This window comes from Prionailurus bengalensis, chromosome A1 (genome assembly GCF_016509475.1).
Source record: "Prionailurus bengalensis isolate Pbe53 chromosome A1, Fcat_Pben_1.1_paternal_pri, whole genome shotgun sequence".
NCBI lineage: Eukaryota > Metazoa > Chordata > Mammalia > Carnivora > Felidae > Prionailurus > Prionailurus bengalensis.
The window spans coordinates 27,308,825-27,325,958 of record NC_057343.1 but is presented as its reverse complement, the minus strand read 5'-3'; the positions used below and the strand labels follow the sequence as shown (position 1 = coordinate 27,325,958).

The 17,134-nt window shown below is 42.8% G+C and overlaps 1 protein-coding gene across 5 annotated transcripts in view; it reads right to left on the bottom strand.

Annotated features, from left to right (window-relative positions):
- Positions 1 to 17,134, bottom strand: part of ENOX1 (ecto-NOX disulfide-thiol exchanger 1) — a 553,951-nt gene that overhangs the window by 208,867 nt on the left and 327,950 nt on the right. The window lies entirely within an intron of this gene.

Sequence of the window (17,134 nt, the reverse complement as noted above, 5' to 3'; positions counted from 1 at the left end):
TGCACATTCAGCAGTTCAAAACTGAAAGGCCAAACATACCGCTGACGTGTGGGATCTGCGAAGTTTGAATTTTAGGTGGATTTGATGTAATAGTTTAATTATTTCTTTTTATTTAGGTATAAACTTAGAAGTTTTTCTAATCCATGTTTTTGCTATTGGGTATTTTAGAATTAGATGCGATGGTCTGTTTGTGTGTGTCTAGTTCACACTTTATAAGTTTAGTTCAAATGGAAGCTCAGATTTCAGTATTTCAAGGAATAGGTGGGTGATAGCAAATTGTTTCCATAGTCTCCACAAACACCTAGCCCTCGACCGGAGGGGCACATGAGATGGTGGGGAATATTTTCCAATAGCTTGTTGGCAGATGATACATCATCATTCAATAGAAAATGATTCCAACTTTGAGAGCAAACTGCACTCAAGACAAATGCTTTATACCTTGCAATGAAACTCACCTACCCATGGGGCGCCTGGGCGGTTCAGTCAGTTTAAGTGTCCGACTTTGGCTCAAGTCATGATCTTGCAATTCATGGGTTTGAGCCCCCCACATGGGGTTCTGTGCTGCCAGCTCAGAGCCTGGAGCCTGCTTCGGATTCTGTGTCTCCCTCTCTCTCTGCCTTTCCCCCACTCATGCTCTGTTTCTCTCTCAAAAATGAACAAATATTAAAAAATTAAAAAAAAAAACCCAAAACTCTACTACCCAAATGAATTGAGACCTTGTTCACTTGTGGTGAATCAATTATTCACCACGGCAATGGATGCCATCAGACAACGTTCTCACCATAGAAAATGAACTCAGTAACAAATACATAACAGATCTAAATGTCTGCCCTTTGGCTACCCACACACCAGCTATATTTCTATGATGAAACCTCACAGCACTTTCCCCTGTCTACCTCCAACCAGTTCAGATCACCACAGCAGAGTCCGGCTAGACTGTTCATTCTTTTGCTCAAATGGCCATGGAGTAGAGTTGTTTCAGATCGTTGCAAGGTCACCATTTGTCTTACTTATCTCCCTAAATGAAGTTTAGTTGGCTGGCTTCCTGCCAGCTTGGGTTCTCTCCAAATGGGCATTAATCACAACTTTCTGTCCAATGAGTCTGCAGTTCTGGAATATTACATCAAAGAACATCCCTTTACTTTGTAGGCTTTACAACTGGTATCTGACCTGCCATGTTTCCCCTTGGCTTTTTGCAACAGTATTTTAGGGATGCCGTTAGCTTTCCATGGCTCTATAACTGTCTGTTCCAAAGGTAGTTTTCTCCTCAGTGATTATAGTGCCACATGGGGACATCAAACGTCCCAGGGGCCCATAGTGCCCACCCACACTTTCATGCCCATCCTAAACTAATGCTGTTCCATTGGGAACAGTAATGAACTGTTACTGTGTCATACAACAAATAAGAAACAAACAAAAAAAGTCATTGCTTTGTTGGCAAGATGTAAGATGTAAACCTGAATTTATCCCCTAATGAGACTCTGTGACACTTAATTTATTACATGCCTTCAATCTACCAACCAATGGTTTCAATGTCATACAACTTCATGTAACTGCCATGTACCTAGAATGGTGACTCCAAAGTAAGTTGTATCACCTCTTAGGCATTTCCAAGAGTCTCAAGGAAGCCAGGCAATTTTTTAAAAAAATGTAAATTTCCTTGATGCTTGGAAGAAAGATGATATTTTAAATTAATTACTACCTAGTAATTTATGAATGGTTGCAAGAGTAATTTTTATACTCTCCTAACATCTATCGTTCCTATTGAATACCTGCCTCTTTACATGACTCAAAGCCATAGTGCCTAATTTATCATTCGAATCCATTTCTCTGCCTTAGTTTTCTTATTTCTAAACTATAGAAAAGATTGATCATGTTAATGGTGTTTACTTACACACAGAGATGTGGGGAGTTAAAAAATTATAGCTAATAAAGCACTTGGAATATAGTAGATGCTAATTATTATTATTTTATTTGGAAGTGTAGTGTTTCTATGAAGGTACCCTGGGATCTCAGTGTTCTACGGGATAATTATGTAATTAATTCTAAAACAGCGAGTAACACTTGATATTTCTAAAAGTAAGCACTGCCCTAGTTTTCTATGCCACACCTAAATTGTAGCAGAATATTTCTTTATTTTCCACAAATCCTTTATAAAATAATACAACGTGAATTAAAAGATGTATGAATTTTCTTCTCTAGGCTATTCTTCTGTTTATGCAACTATGAAAGCTTTCAAGAAACTGATGACTAATTGTGAAATTAGCAGTTTGAATTTACAGCTTTTAGTAAGACAAGATCATCACAAAACCAATCGGATGTACAAAATGTCAAGGTTAATGATACAGCACTGTCCAGGGTTCAGATGAAATCTAACCTGTTCTTTGTTAAGGTATATGCACGTACAAAATCTCATACCCAATTTCGTAACTGTTCAACAAGATCGATTTATGCTCAGGATTTCACCGGGCTGCATCAACTAGGGCAAATAATTTTTGAAACTCACCAAGCCTATGAAAATACTATTTTCCCCCATTCCTCCCTCAAAAGAAACAAACAGACAAACAAACAGCACAGGTTTTCTCACTGTAACACAACTCTTGCTAACCCTGTCCAACTTTCACGTGTCCCCAGGACACACACACACACTATGAATAATAAAACCCATCTGCAACTGTCCACAAAGCATAGATTGCTATAAAATGGGGGTAGAGATGAGTTAAGTATTGAAATTTTATTTTTTAAAATTTAACAGAATGATTTTGTTTGATGTTAAAGTACATAATATATACTTATATGTTATTTATATATAATAATCATATATAATTATAGTATGTTTATACATTTATAAAATATATTTAAAACTATATATAAACTGTATGTGTATATATATACACACACACACACACACACATATGTTTTTCAAGTGAATTCAGTCATAGAAGAAAGGAAGGAAACTAAAAAGGAAAATAAAAAGAGAAAGAAGGAAATGACAAAGGAACAAAGGAATAAACTTCAGTTCCAGGGTCCAATTCCAAAGGCTGGAGGTTTGAAAACTAAAGAACACAAAAGGGGAAATTGTTGTTGGGAACTAGAACACAGACGAATTTAAAGTGTCAAAGAAAGACAATTTTTAAAAATGTTAGATCCTTCCAGATAAGCTTTTGGTGCACTTAACAAGTCATTCTTCACGATCTAAGATTCCACACCTCCCTGGCAACCAATGTGGGGCCATCATCAGGTTACCGGAATGCTCCCCTTTTGTGAGACTTCTTGCAGCTGTTCTTTGAATGAGCTGAAATCTATAAATAACAGCATCTCCAGACCCATTAAACAGTACATTAGTGTAATAAAGGCACATACGTACATATATGCTAAAGAAGTGATATCATTGGAAGAAAGGAAAAATTTCCATTTGGCACGTACTACAGAGGAAAGAAAGCAGGTCTGGCCGTTTCTCAAACACAAAATATCATTAAGGATCTGAGCTTGCGTCCTCCATTTTTCCATTCTGTCTAGCAGCCAGTTTTAAACTACAAGTTGTCATTCTTCCATGTTAGGGAGGGAATGGTTACTGAATGGATGATAAGGTTTTACCCAAGACATGTCTGTCTTTGAAAAACTCAACATTGAGAAAGAGAGACAGCCAGAGGCAGAGACAGACAGAGAATATGAATGAGAGAGAAGGTTTCCTCTGAAATCATAAAATCAAACAAAATTACCAAATTTGCCAGAGACAACTCAACCAGCATGGGCATGAGAGGTAGATAAAGTCCTTGGACACAAAGTAAAATACTGTTTGGCATTACATTTTTAAGTGTAGAGAAATGACAGAGGTAAAATTACTTTGTTTTCAGGAAATCGATTCTTTTAAAAAATATTACATTTTATATTTCTAAATTGAACAAAATAATAAAAGAGAAAGCTTGAGACCTTAGGGATAAAGTATTTCTTTTTCCGTTAAAGACAGAAAAGGAAATAGGACCAGATACTACTATGATAATATGTAATTTCAAAGTCTGTATATAGGCAAGTTTTAAAATACAGGAGCTTCCACACTTAGATTATTTCAGCTTTTCTGAGAAGGGCAATATTATACCTGAAGGCTGTTTATGAAACATGTAATGGGTCAACTCATACCTCCCATTGATGGATATCCATCAACCACATACACAATATGTTGTCAGACGTTGTTTTCTACCTTCCAAAATACATCTAGCATAGGGAAAGTTATCATTGCTGACTCTGCTGCTGAGTGAATTATTAAAGGAAGCAATCTCATCCATAAACATAGGGCTGGATCCATTAAAACGAGAAGAGTCTCACTTTCAGCAAAGCTTTTTCTAACGCCCTGAGGATTCAGGACAACCACACCCAGGTTCATAGAACATCAAGGTTCAAACCCTAGAGTTCCTTAATTCCAGCTTCCCCCAGATGTGGAAGTCCCCAAAATGTTACTGGCAGGAAACTGTTTCAGCCTTAACAGTTCACACATTCACCCTTCAGCTGAGCCCTTGTGGGGAAAATAAGCTCTTGAACTCTGCTTCTGCAACCATGTGTGGCCCTGGGAAAGGGACTCTTCTGTCCCCTGAACGGGGATATTGAGGCGTAACTGCCAATCAAGTAAGTCTCAGACAAGTTTATGAAAGTAAATATGGACACATCAGAGAATTCGCATTTTCCCTCACCTGACAGGTTTGTTTTCTGTTTGCACTCTCTGTTCTCAAGTTCCCATTCAAACAGTCCTACTGAAGAGACAAAGTAAATACAATGCTATAACTACACAGAAGCTTCGATTGAGATGGCAAAGATGTGGGCTGCAGAGAAAGAGCAACGCAGAGACCAGGGGAAAGAGTCCTTTTGGAAGACGGGTAACACCTCCGAAATAGACTTTAGGTAGATTTCAGGCTTCGAAGATACATTCCTCAAAAGCGTGAGGTCTATAAACCATGGACACTGCCAATGATCAAAGAACAAGTTTTAATGCATGTATAGTGTAGGTCACATGCTGGTCTTTTTGGCCACACTTACACACAGAAAGCAATTTCTGTGAACATTATTATCTTCTTATATAAGGGAAAGCAGACAGTATCATTCTATAATTTGTGCTCTGTTGTACTCAGTTTTTTCTTTATGTACTCATTTTATACCTTGACCCAACCATGAAAAACATATTAAGCTACAAAGTGGAACATTTTAATTGTAGTGAGTGAATAACTGACCCTTAAATGGCTGCAAACTCTGGTAAATGAATGATCTGTTTTCAAAAAAAAAAAAAAAAAAAAAAAAAAAAAGCTTGATTAGAGCTCTTGAATCTATGGAAATCTACCTGCAATAAAATCCAGATCAGATCCTGACCAGCCTGAGCCAGTTGCCCATCCTGTTTAACATTTCTCCTAGTAGGGTCACAAACAACGTGTTGGTTACTCTTTAAACTAATGTGCTCTTAATGATGCCTTTGCAACACGACGGATGAAGTATTACCCTGCAGTCATGATCGCCCCAGGTATTCCAGACTCAGCAGGACACCCCGCCTCCAGTGGGGTGCCCTGGACCAGAGACCTTGTTTTCTGTTTCTCTAAATGACCACACACAGCCCTTGTTTATGGTCTGAAAGCAGTGAGTAGGATGGTAGGGGCCCTGGGTTCCTAGGGAGAGTCCTTTTCACTCCATGGGGAGTCATAGATGGTATGGTTACCTCGTGAGGGTGGGCTAGTTGGAGCAAATGAATGTGCAGCAAGATATCCAACTGGAAAGATCTAGGTTGAGCAGGGAGCATTCTGGGGAAATGGGTCAAAGCTTGGGTGCCATTGGCAGTGTTCACTGAGATTCAAACGGAGGTGCTCAGAAAGAGGAAGGCCTTCCGGGCCCGAAGATATTCAGGTTCCCAAGACGAGAGGTTGGGGGGTGTACAGCAAGATGAGTCTAGCCTCTAGGGACATTCGTGACTCAGAATCTAATAGAAAGACTGTCTTAGTTCTTTCGTGGTGAAGGCTTTATGTTCTAACTGCTTTTGGAGGTCAGGATCATCCTCGGAGGTAAGGACTGACTGCACACAGTGATCTCAGCCAGGCTTCTGTGACACAGAAAGCTCCACGAAGGCTCTTGCCCCCAACAGGGGGGCGGGATAGATGCCGATGGGAAGGTTCCAGCGCTGAAAACAAGGCCGAAGGTCCCTGAAAAATGCTGCTGCCACAGCTGTAATTCCATCCTTGCTCTCTATCTTGGTTACAGATTTCCATACAAGGGTATAAATGCGCTACCCTCCACTCTATCTTCTCCCATTAACACCCCTTCTCGCTGTCAGTAGGAGGAGATACGTGCCTCGTAAGAATGTCATACAGAAATCCTTCCGTACAAGGGGATGGCATTTGGAGGACTAAGATCCTCAAATAGAATCTTTTCTCCTACTCCAGCCTTCCAGATCAACGACTCATCTGCCCCGGGAAAGTAGCCTGTTTTTCTAACTGTGGCTGTGTTATCAGTTAGGCACTGAAGGCACAGGGTGCACAATAATCTTGGAGAGCTGAAAACGTTTCATGTCAACATACAGTAAAACATGCATTACCAAAACCAAGTACTTATTTAATGAAACACCTAGAAATTTGGTATCATGACAACTTCTCTAATTATCAAATTTAATAGTCACACAGACATCATTAGAGTTGAAAATCACTCGCAAGTGGGGCTTTCTCATGTTGCAAAAAAACTCCTGAGTCTGCATAATTATGCAGAAATCAGAGCTGGTTTTAAATGAGAGGAATAACTTGTAGGCAGATAACTTCAAAAGCAGAATTATAGAAATCCTGTCCAAAAATCCTATAGACAAAATCATACTGCATGCCAGATACATTGAGTGCATTTTGTACGTTAAGTGCAGCATGGGGTGAGGCCTCCAAAAGCAAAGCCGAGCGGCGGCCCTTCGAGTCTGCAAAAGTTTTAAACGGCTGTTCGGAGACGTTGTCTCCTTCCTGCCTACTACGTGTGAGATAAACAAAGCTAAATTTTCCCTTTACGTTTGCCAACCTCAGTTCAGGATTAAACGCCATCCCCGGTTACTTATTCACAGACGACTTACAAATTTATCGGGGGAAGGTAGGGGAGGGAGAAAAACTGACCCTAAAAAACAGATATGAGAGAAAGACATCTGGCCCGTGTTACTGAATGCAATTTCATGTTAGCTTAAAGTCATCATATTTACTTATGGTTTTATTATTTATAAAAAAGAAATTATGCGGAATGTGCTTTGTGGGAATTACAGAATATTGCGATTGCTACCACGGTTTATTATTTTCCCAGCAAGATGGCTTAAGCCCAACCTAAACAAATATTTTAAATGAATCCCCACCAGCACTATCACATTCTTTTTCCCCTCTCTAGCCTTAATGAAAAAGATACCCTGCTCTTCAAGCTCTCTGATGTTCTTATTCGTGTGCAATTGTAAGTGTTACGGTTTATTATGAGATAATGTTTATTGTAAAATAATGACTCAGAAAATGCCCAGCACCCAGTGGTGGTAAAACAGTGCAGGGGATGTGAGGGCGTTTGAAAGTGGCAGCGGCTGCCAATGGCAAACATTCACCAGGCCTCGACCATTAATGCAATCAAAGTAATGACTTTATTACTTGCGTAATCAAGGAGACATGTGTTCACGTACTCGTCCAACATCTCAACCTGCCACCATCTCTGCAACACAGAGAGTATTGCTAATAACCTACAAACAAGGCAGACAGAGCAGAGACACATAATCACCATAAAACTAAATGCAGCGTCCTCTTCCTAACCAGCGACACCACCTTCATTCAAATACACTCCCCAAACCCTTGATGCCGTTCTACCAGCCGACGCAACTGGCCTTTCTTTCCGGTAGGGCCATCTGCAGCAGTGGAATGCAACGACACGGTTCTTTTCCATCCGAGAGTAAACTCCAGTATACGTTAGGGAGACAGAAATAAATATTCCTGTAAGGACATTCTTACTTTCAAGGTATTGCTATAAGCACTAATATTTGTAATGAGTTCGAAAAGCGAAGTCTGTAAAGTCAAGGGAGGATGTCATTCCCTCAGCCCTTCCCCTAGACGCACCCAATGTGAAAAGAACTTATTATAGAACAGTCCCACACCTTTGATCTTATGAAATATCAGCCACAACCTATGAGATAGGTATCATTAGCAACTTTCTAGAAGGATGAAAAGGTTCAGGAAGTTAAGACTTTGGATCATTTACCCAAGGCTGCAAAGCTAATGAATGGCAGAACCCCAAGATTTAGTGTGTTTTCGCCCGGGCCTATGTTGTTATAGATTTGGAGAACTGAGGTTTTCCCCAACAAAGAGCCAGACTAGGAATCCCTCCTTGGTTTGACCGACTTGGTTTGACAGAGAAGTCTGGGGTAAAGGGTTACTTCCATCACCCGGGGACACAGTCACTCAGCAGATCTTTATTAAATACTTGCTGAATGAAGGCAATGTGCTTGAGATCAGGAATGTAATGGTGAGCAAGACACAGACCCAGTCTTCAAAGAGTTTGCAAATTAAAAAAAGCATTAGCTTGCAGTAGCGTCGCAAACTAGATACTTTTAGGAGCTTGCCTATCATAAGAAAACAACAACAACAACAATTAGATTCTGGATACAACTATCCATTAGTGTATTGCTAGGCTTGCAATAAGGAAGGACGCTCACTAAGATTCCTCCCTTCACCCCTTTGGCCCTCTGCCGACCCCCACAAAAAAGGCAGGTAGGCTAAAACCAGGAATTGCTATGAGCAGTAGGTAAACATGAAGCCAGAGTTGCTCAAAGGGAAAATGCCAGGACCAGCATTGTGCCAGGACCGGGAGACCTTGCCATGCAAGGTAGAGCCATAGTCTGAGGATCCGCTGGTAATCAGGACCTGGAAGCTTTGTTGTCTTTGCATGGCCCTTCCCCAGTCCCCGGCAGCCATGTTGACCTCTGTACTTCAGTGACAAAAGTAGGCTCAGATGTGAACAAATCAGAAATCACTGCTGGAAAACATCTCAAAGCCAATGCTTTATTGAGAAGCATATTTTTCCTAAAGTCACAATGTTAACTGTGCATTTAGAGAAAAGGCGAATGGGGCACAGACACCTAAGATGTCTACCTACAGTTGATGTGTAGCCTTAGAGGTTAGGTTTCACCTGTGAGTAAGTCTCACAGATGTCTTGGCTCAAACTGGGCTTAACTTTGTCAAAATGCGTATATTGAGGGGAAATCTGTGATCTGAGCTGAGGATTTGGTGCAAGCATCGTCACCACCAAAGATGCCCAGAACGGTTTCCCCTGTGTGGGTAGCTCCTATGTGTCATTTCCAACCCACCATGCTTTTACTACCTAACGAAATACAATACTGACAGATAAGGATGGCAAGATGGAGAGGCTGGTCATGGCCATCTGAACTGGACGGCTGGGAGGTAAAGGAGGGTTCCTCTTCCTTTCCTTACCCCTTTGTGCCCACACCTCCTCTCGCCCTACTTCTCTTACCTCTACCTGACATGGTGTCTCTAACACAGGCCATCTTGGTACAGTGGCAGCTGGTGACAAGGCAGGCCAGGGGTTCAACTGTCCACCATGAACAAGAGCTACAGAAGCAGGAAGTGAAGGTCCTGCGTAGCTGGGTAAAGCCATGAGCTGAGTAAACCAGAAATCCCAACTTCTAATCCCTGGTCCAAGGGATCACCGACATATTGGAGGCGCTGGAGGCCCGAGGACCTATGTATGTTATTGTGAGACATATGCTTGAATCAAAGTCCCGCCATGGGCTTACCATCATCATCATCATCATCACCCTTGTGGCAGTTACTTTTCAGCTCAGTAAGGATAGACCGCATCCCCGAGAACCCAGCTGGGGACCTCCCTCTTGCTCCAGCCTCTCCTGGAAAACTACACAGGGTAGCATCGTAGCAGAGCTCCTGCCACAAGTTCCCTGGTCCCCGTTCCCTGAGCTTTCCCACCTTATGCCTTCAATTCTCATCTAGCGAGTTTTTTCAGGGGCTAACACGTAATGTCCTTCGGAAGAGCTGGAAGAAAGGACTCATCACTGGCAACGCTGTCAGATATTTTGGTAGTTAAAATCCAGATGCCTTCAGGCAGGTTCTCATAAAGGAATTCTCTCGATTTCAAAACAGCAGCAGAAACTCCACCAAGGGTAGCTTTGTGAACATGTCTTCACATCTGCTAGTCCCACCTCCCCCCACCAAAAAGTGCATATCCTGGCCTTTCTGTTTTTTCTACCAGTATTTTGGTTTTAATTCATTGCTGGTTCACATGACACCCGAATAATAAATTAGGTGGCTTGACTCTGTATGTGGTAGGGGCTTGGGAGTACCATTGCTGTTTTGGTCTGTAAATTCCTGTGGTCCAGCAGGTCAAACAGTGGGAAAAACTTGGAGTGGCATCTTAAACATTTTTTTTAACATTTATTTATTTTTGAGAGACAGAGCACGAGTGGGGAAGGGGCAAAGAGAGAGGGAGACAGAATCTGAAGCAGGCTCCGGGCTCTGAGCTGCCAGCAGAATCCGACGAGGGACTCGAACTCATGAACCGTGAGATCATGGCCTGAGCCGAAGTCGGACGCTTAACTGGCCGAGCCACCCAGGTGCCCCAAGCTTGTAGTGGCATCTTAATGTCCTAATCCAATAAAGGAAATTCAGAACGATGGCTGACAATGGCAGGGACCTTTTGGATATGTTATCTGTTGTTAGAACACACACCTGGGAACCAAGCAGATGCCCAGACCATTTTAAGAAGGGCGGGAAAATTAAAGAGAAAATGTGAGTTAATACTGACAAGGTAACGCAGGCTAAAATAAAGGGTACAGTTGTATTCTTCCCGTCAGAGCTGAATGGAGCACAAATTGTTTCTGGATTTGCAAGCTCCTGGCTGAGTTGAATTGCCAAAATAAGTTCACGTGAGGAGAAAAGGTGACTTCTAAGATAACACAATGGTTGTAAATATGAATGAAATCCAGAAAAGTACATTTCCTCCATCCCATGTGATCACGGTTCTGTTATATGCAGTTAGGTACCCTTATTTTATACTCTCCACTAGTATTCGTGTACTTGTATATTCTTGACCCAAATCAATGAAAGCTTATAAAGTATAAACCAACAGGGCCTCTACACGGAGGCTAACCAAAGCATTGCCTGTCTTATCAGTTGCCTCCAACAGCACACACCATACTAACAAGTGGTTGTGTGTGGGACTTAGGTCTTGCCAATGTGGGTGGAGAGGTGTTCACCTATAGCAAGCTGCTGACTCTTCAGTTTCCTCCCTTTATCTGAAACCATCGCCCAGCTATTAGTTAATAGCACATTGAAAGTTTGCTGAGAGGGAGAGGTTGAAGTTAACAGAAGACTGCTGGCCCCTGTCCTCCTATTTTGATACACCGAAACGAAGTCAGGAATCTCAGCATCTTTGGTCAGGAGGTTTTTCTATTTATATTCATAATTTCTTTCTTTCCCTTCTTGTTTCCTGTTTTTCCTCTTCCTCGGAGATATGGGTGTTTTAAAATTCTGATCAGAATTGGCAGTGGGAAAAGAGCTGGGGAAATAATGATACTCTAGTATTTCTGTGACACATTCACAGACCCTATGAATTTTTAACGAAGGAACAATGTCCACAATTAGATTTGAAATGAGGTTTTCTTTGTAGGCACGCTTATGGTAAGTGGAGTGTGAGTGGATTTTACTTTATATTCAGTAAACGATACCAAATGCAAAAAACACCGCGATTTAATAGAAAATAAAAGCAAATTGTTGATTGTGCACAGGTCTTTTTTTCTTCTCCTCGATTTACAGAAGCGTGGCAGTTTTTAAAACTGTATTTCATTTTATTTAAACACCAAGGAACTTGATGGCACAGAAAAAGTCATGACCTAACGCTGCTGTCCTTTTGTTATTGTATGGAGAAGTTTTTATTTGTCTGATTTGTTTTAAACGGTAAAAAAAAAATTTTTCTAAAACTTTGGGGAGAAAGGTATTACGCTTCTCCATTTACAAACTAATCATGTCAAATGAATATTTAAAAAATTAAGAGTGTAGAACATAAGGAAATAGACTGGGGTGATGGCTACTTAATTTGCATCTTGAGGCTAAAGCTTAACTCTTGTCTTCCCATGGCTCAGGTTTCTAGCATCACAGAAACATACACAAACAGCTTCTATCACTGTTGGATGACACGCAAGGTGCTTCAGAATCTGCCTTCTGGTCACCTCTGCAAGCCCGTTTCCTACAGTGTCCCTTCTCCTGGGGCCCCCAGGACACAGGCCTCGCTTACTTTTCTTGAGCCTTCCAAGCTGGATGCTCTCTCAGTGACGGTGTGCCTGTGGTTCCTCCAGATGCCTGCGCAACCACCTGCTCTCTCCCTTTAGTCCCCTCTCTGCTGAAAGGTCACCCTCTGCAGACAGGCCTTCTTTGACCTACCTAAAACCAGTTCTTCCCTCCTTCTACAAGCCTTCTTTTTTTTTTTTTCCTCTACAGGATTTCTCAGCAACTGAGGTTATAGTACATAATTATGTCTTGATCAGTTGGTCTTCCGTAAGGGCAGGCTGACTTTAAAAAAAAAAATTGTTTTGGGCGCCTGGGGGTATAAGTCAGTTGAGCATCCAACTCTTGATTTCGATTTCATCTCTGGTCGTGATCCCAGGGTCATGGGACCAAGCCCTGTGTTGGGCTCTGCACTTGAACGTGGTGCCTGCTTGAGGTTTTCTCTCTCTCTCTCTCTCTCTCTCTCTCTGTCTCTCTCTCTCTCTCTCTCTCTACTCTCTCTGCCCCTTTCCCTGTTTATACTCTCACTTTCTTACAAAAAAGAAAAGAAAAGAAAAGAAAAGAAAAGAAAAGAAAAGAAAAGAAAAGAAAAGAAAAGAAAAGAAAAGAAAAAAAGGCACCTGGGTGGCTCAGCTGGTTAAGCGTTCGAATTCCCCTCAGGTCACGATCTCACAGCTCAGGAGTTTGAGCATCGGGCTCTGTACTGACAGCTCAGAGCCTGGAGCTTTCTCCAGATTCTGCCTCTCTCTCCCTGTCTCTGTCCGTCTCAAAAATAAATAAACATGAAAACAAATTTTTTTTTAAAGTTATGCTTTTTCTGCTAAGTCTCCGTCAGCCAATATAGCGCCTGGTACATGGGAGACACGCATCCTCCTTTCCACCTACACAAATTCACTTAATAAATGTTATGAATGTGTTTGTGTACACACACACACACACACACACACACACGTGCGCGCGCGCGCACCGTATTAACCACGTCTCTCATTTTCTGTGTTTCCCGATGCTTTGACGTCCACAGCCTTGCTGGTACTGGAGGGACTGTCCCCTTCCGGGGCTAGCCAATTCCTAGAGACAGCAAACAACCCACCCGAAAGCACAGTCTTCAAATGCGAACCTATCAAACCACAGCTCCCGTACTCAACGTCTCCTTCTGCGAGGGGCTCACACACCATACCGCTCCCCCCGCCCCCCATCCTAATCACCCCAGGGCCAGGGTCCAGACAACTAGAGCTAACCTCTGTACCCCAGGACTTGCCGTAATTAATTCACACTAGTCAATCCCAAACCTGCTTACGCCGCTTCACTCATTCCTTCCCTCAGAAACCACCAGAAAGCCTCTGGCTCACGTTTGCCTCTCGCTCCCTCAGCCTCCTGACTGATCTTGGTGCCCCCGCTGTGTGGCCCAAGGGCTGTGTAGCATGCTCTCGAGGAGCCGCGAGGAACAAAATACCTTTTCACTGTAATCTTCTTGGCGTCACCAAACCTAAATAACGGCAAAGCCCACATTTTCTTTCTTTCTTTACTTACTTGTTTTTAAGCTTACTTATCTATTTTGAGGGGGGCGGTGAGGGGCAGAGAGAGAGGGAGACAGAAAGAATCCCCAGCAGCCTCCCCGCGGCCAGCACAGGGCCTGGCGTGTGGCTCGAGCTCGTGAACCATGAGATCATGACCTGAGCCGAGATCAAGAGTCCGACGCTTAACCAACGGAGCCCCCCAGGTGCCCCCAAAACCTACGTTTTACACATACGAATTCACTGAATGCCTCAAACAAATCAAGTTCACCGCATCATCAACGAAAATGACAAAACCATCACCAGGGGTCATGATTTCCCTGGGCTCATTGAGACATAAAATGACGGTGATGTTTTAAAGATTTGTATGTAATTTAGCTCTCATCTTGGCTCTGAGATTAATTTATGAATCATTTCAGTGGTCATTGTCGTTGGCTGCTACTCTGACCCTCAAGCTTTTTGTTTTATTCGTTTTGTTTTGTTTTAGATCTAAACGCCATTATTAACTCAAGGGAACAGCCTCCTGCCTTGTACTTTTTGCCAGAGACAAATAATTAATGCTAGACACCGAATACCAATACATTGTCAATAAAGCACACACGAGTTTATTGCCTTTGAATTCAAGGAAATAATAAGCCCTCCCCATAATTTGCTAAATCATAACAAGCTTAAAAGTAGCAAGGACACGTTTCCATGACTTGAAGCACTCAGTCAGCTTTTTGATGAACGTTAGGACACAGCTGCTCTCTTTTCGTTCCAGAAAAATGTAGTTCACGTTGTTCCGTGGCCCACTGGTCAGGTGCCTCGATGGCCTCTGCTGGAACACACCTCAGGCAGGGCTAAGCGGGGGCCTGATCGGCGTGGCAGCCGTAGAAACTGATCCTGGGAAACTGACCTTTGAGTCACCCTCGCAGTGAGCTCAGAGGAATGTGCTGGGTGGTTACCCGTTACTTGCCCCTGGTCAGGAGGAAAGCCTGAGGCTGGAGTCTTTAGCACTGTAGGGATAGGCCAGAAAGGCGGAAAGACAGCCACAGGAATGGCAAAGGGAGCTTCTAGAATGAACTGAAGGGAGCCTAAGACCTGTCAGTTGTTGTCTTTGGCAGGAGGGCCCTCACTGGGATCTGATAGCCAGGGAAGCTTGCTCTCTGAGGGGAAAACCGCCACGGACCCTCCCGTCTACGCAGCTGTGTGCATGCGATCAAACTCATGCCTCCTGTACTTAGGTTACACAGCTCTGTCCAGCCCCAGCCGCCCTGCTGACACCCACATACTCCCTAATAGAAACACCTGACCCTGCTTAAGGCGTGAGTAATAATAAGAGAATAATTTTCAGAAAACTTCAAAAAGGCCTTAAGACTGTGTTCATGCTCTCCGAAAACGTGCCCTCCAAATACATGCAAGGATTAGGAATTTACGTCAAGGGAGACAGGAGTGCTCTCTCTAGGGCATCAGCTTTCCTTTCTCACAGGCGGCACGCTGTGCCTCCTACAAGCTGTCACTCAGGGTTGCGGCCCAGAGAACAATGTACTTCCTTTTCTTCTCTATGCATCCTTCCTTCCAGACAAACATCAAGGCCCACCTCTTCCATGAAACCTTATAAGATCAGCTCTCTTTTTTTTTTTAATTTTTTTTTAACGTTTATTTATTTTTGAGACAGAGAGAGACAGAGCATGAATGGGGGAGGGACAGAGAGAGGGAGACACAGAATCAGAAGCAGGCTCCAGGCTCTGAGTCGTCAGCCCAGAGCCCGACGCGGGGCTCGAACTCACAGACCGCGAGATCGTGACCTGAGCTGAAGTCAGACGCTTAACCGACTGAGCCACCCAGGCGCCCCTGATCAGCTCTCTTTTTTTAAGAAAGTGTATTCATTTATTTTGAGAGAAAGAGAGAGAGAGAGAGAGAGAGAGAAAGAGAGAGAGAGAGTAAGAGAATGCCAAGTAGACTCCACACTGTCCGTGCAGAGCCCGACACAGGGCTCTATCTCATGAACCATGAAATCATGACCCGGGCCGAAATCAAGAGTTAAAGGCTTAACCACCTAAGTTGCCTGGGTGCCCCACAAGATAAATTCTTTATGATTGCTTGTTCCCTCCAACTCAAGGGTGGTATGTCTGGGGGATTTAATGGGAGATGTGAAAACCATTATTTTAGTTTTTAATAGTTATGTTTACTTTTAGCCACATTAAATTGAGGTTTTGGTGGAGTAAAAAAAAACGGTCAAATATTGGAAGTTTCACCTAGTTCGATCTAATCCGTGTCAGGAAAAAAATGTATTAGAAGAAAACCATGTGACTTTGCTGATATTGCTGCTTAGGAAGAGGCTAAAATGGATACTTTACCGAGTCATGTATAAATCAGTATGTAAACAAATGTTCTGATGGTACAGATGTGGCAAAAAAAAAAACAAAACGCTGGTGTCCACTGTCCAACTGCAAAACCGGATTTTGACAACCAGTGCTCTCTGTGCCTCTCTGGCCATTTCACAAGCCCCAATTTTTTGTGGTTATTTTCTCTGTGTGTCTACGTGTTTGTGTTTTCTCTCCAACGTGTTTCCCATTTGTTTGAAGGCAGGGAGTAATCTGAATGATCGACCTCTTAGCAGAGTACCTTGTACACAGCAGACAGACCTCTGCTACGGGTTTGTCTGGTCACTTAGCATGATCTCACCGGGAAACACCATTTGTTTTCCTTTTTTTAAGTAGGCGCTACGCTCCACATGGGGCTCGAACTGACGGCTCTGAGATCAAGAGTCCCACGCTCCACTGACTGAGCCAGCCAGGTGCCCTGTTTTTCTTTCTCGTTAGTCTAACTCTGGAAACCAATGGGCCGTATTGTTCTGGCCAGAAAGCTTTGGACCCGTGGCAATTTCAAACTCGGGACTTTTAGCAGCATTGCACGTTAGAAACTACCAAGATGCGTTAAGAGGCAGGGTGGTCTTCTGGACAGAACATGGCCCGACCATCTGGACTTACTCCATTTAGCAACAGAATATGCGTAGCTTTCTCTGCTTCCCAATCCCAAGGCAATGCCACAAACGGGTGGGAGACGAGAGACTAAGGGAAGCCGCCTCCCCCTATGATAGGCTCTTGGCACCTGTCCTCTCTGCTCAGCTACCAACCACTGCAACCAGCATCAAATTCAGTTAAATACCGTCCTTTAAAAAAGGACGCTTCAGTCTTTTGAAATGTGTGGGGATAATTATGACTCACGTGTTTCAAAACATTAACTAATGTCACTCGTACAACCTATATACTTCACTTCTTTTTAAAAACACACAAAATATTACGTGCAATTCGTATTCTGAAAGGTCTTGTCACCTATGCTTCTTTCTAATACAGTGGT